At 43.7% G+C, this 2,406-nt stretch overlaps 1 protein-coding gene across 1 annotated transcript in view; it reads left to right on the plus strand.

Moving 5' to 3' along the window:
• The first annotated feature begins 1,362 nt into the window (after positions 1–1,362).
• Positions 1,363–2,406, plus strand: part of BAIAP2L1 (BAR/IMD domain containing adaptor protein 2 like 1) — a 48,613-nt gene continuing 47,569 nt past the window's right edge. The window contains exon 1 of the mRNA XM_042438123.1: positions 1,363–1,493. The gene's annotated coding sequence lies outside the window, so the exon portion shown is untranslated. The remainder of the gene's footprint in view (positions 1,494–2,406) is intronic.

The raw sequence follows: 2,406 nt of genomic DNA on the forward strand, positions 1-2,406 counted from the left end.
AATAATAATAATAATAATAATAATAATAATAATAATAATAATAATAATAAATAAGCATACACCTTTTAATGGATAAAAAGAGAGAGAGAATGGGGGGAGGTCTTAATGTTTCGAAATGCCAAACATTGCTGGTCTCAAGTGTTTGGTTTGGAGAAAGGAGGCTCAGGCACCTTTTACCTGGGAAAAGAAAAGAGGAAGAAGGCATCCAGGTGCATTTAGTGCAATCATCATGATCAACAACACATGAGTCTTCTCTCCATAGACTTCGTTTTGATCAAGTTCTGGCTCTAAAGAGCATTCCTAATACAAGGGCGCCATCTGGTGGCACTTCTAGAGCACTGCAGCTTCTTTGAGGTTCCTTCCAACTTCTATGGATCGACCCAGAGAGAGAGAGAGAGAGAGAGAGAGAGAGAGAGAGAGAGATCTGTAGCAAAACCTTTGCAAATGGAGGGAGCTGAAAGGCTCCAATGCTCCTTCCCTTCCTCCTCCTCCTTCTCCTCCTCAGTCCAGCTATAAGGCTTTCCAGCAGCATTGGCATCATTGGAGGGCCATTGTCTGCAGCAATGGACCTTCTGGGAGCCTCCTTTTCTCAAGCCACTGGCCACTGCTTCATCTTCTTCTTTCCTCTTAGGAAGTCAAAGGGCTCCTTGCAACTCCCAAACTACAACTCCCAGAATCCCACCCACGGATTCAAGGACCATGGGACGAAAAGTATTCCCAAAACTATAAATTCCAAAGAGCAAACGTTGATTTATTTCTTATCTTTTATTTGCCATTTCGTATAAAGGGACACCACCCTTTTACTCTGCCATTGCTTGAATGGGACTTCAGCATCGTGGGTTTTGGGATCCACAGCTACCCTTGAATGTTTTCTGAATAATAATAATAATAATAATAATAATAATAATAATAATAATAATAAATCATACATCTTTTAAATGATAAAAAGAGAAGAGGGGGGGGGTCTCAACCTTTGGAAATGCCAATCCTTGCTGGTCTGAAGAGCTTTGGAGAAGGGAGGCTCAGGAGGCACCTTTTACCTGGAAAAATAAGAGGAGGCCATTCTCCTCAAGTGCATTTAGATGCAATCATCATCATCATCATCATCATCAACACAAAAGTCTCCATAGACTTTGGTTTGATCAAGTTCTGGCTCATAAAGAGCATTCCTAATACAAGGCCGCCATCTGGTGGCGACTCTTGAGCACTGCAGCTTCTTTGAGCTTCCTTCCAACTTCTGTGTATCGACCTAAAGAGAGAGAGGCACAGTGGTCGAGCAAGAGGTCGACCCAGAGAGAGAGTCTGACAAGGCGAAGGGGGCGGGGCCAAAGTGGAGCATGCGCAGAAAGGGAATTGAGGTTTCTGACAGGAGTTATATTTCAGGTTCTGGCCAAGCTGAGTCCCAAAATGTCCTCCACTATGAGGACTCTTTCTGTCACAAAGTAAACTCTCTGCCCAAAGGAGGGTGACCCAGGTTCCTCCATGGCTGAGAGGTCATCAGAAATAATTCAGTTTTTCACACACACACACACACACACACTTTAGCTGCCAGGGCTCAGTGATAGAGGAAGCTGGGAGATGTAGTTTGTTGTGGGTTTTGAGCTGGTGGTGCCTCAGAGCCACCACAACCGTTCCCAGAATTCCATAGCATTGGGCTCTGGCAGGGGCCAAACACACTGAAGAAATAACCCACTTTGAGGCCGCTTTAACTGCTCTGGCTCAATGCTAGGGGATTCTGGGAACTGTAGTTTTCTGGAGACATTGAGCTTTCTGTGTCAGAGAGCTCTGGTGCCACAATAAACTACATTTCCCAGGATTCCCTAGCACTCAGCCAGGGCAGTTGAAGTGGTCTCAAAGTGGGTTATTTCTGCAGTGTAGAAGCAGCCTAAGAAGCATGAATTTGCATATATGTTAGTGCTTTTAGATCTTATTTTGTAATGTTCTACATTTTCTTTCTTGGCTTTCTTAAGTTGTTGCAGTGCTTTGTTCTCTGCTCTGGGGCCACAACATACTACACTTCCCAGAATTCCATATCCTTGAGCCAAGGCAGTTAAAGCAGGACTATTTCTGTAGTGCGGATGCAGCCAACCTCAGTTTAGTCATCTTGGGTCCAAAATAAATAAATCCTATTATTATTATTATTATTATTCTGAAGACATTCAAGGGTAGCTGCAGAAATAACCCAGTTTGAGACCACTTTAACTACCTGCCTGGGATTTGTAGTTTATTATGGCTCAATGTCTTCCCACAAACACTACACATCCCAGGATTCCCTAGCATTGAGCCAGGAGCAGTTAATGCTGTCTGAAACTGGGTTATATTTCTGTGATTTGGACCTCTGTGAGGCAAAAGAAAGGGCCTTTCCCCCCAAGGCAGGGAACCCTAAAAATAATAAAACATGAGTGG

Source organism: Sceloporus undulatus, chromosome 8, assembly GCF_019175285.1.
Source record: "Sceloporus undulatus isolate JIND9_A2432 ecotype Alabama chromosome 8, SceUnd_v1.1, whole genome shotgun sequence".
Taxonomy (NCBI): Eukaryota; Metazoa; Chordata; class Lepidosauria; order Squamata; family Phrynosomatidae; genus Sceloporus; species Sceloporus undulatus.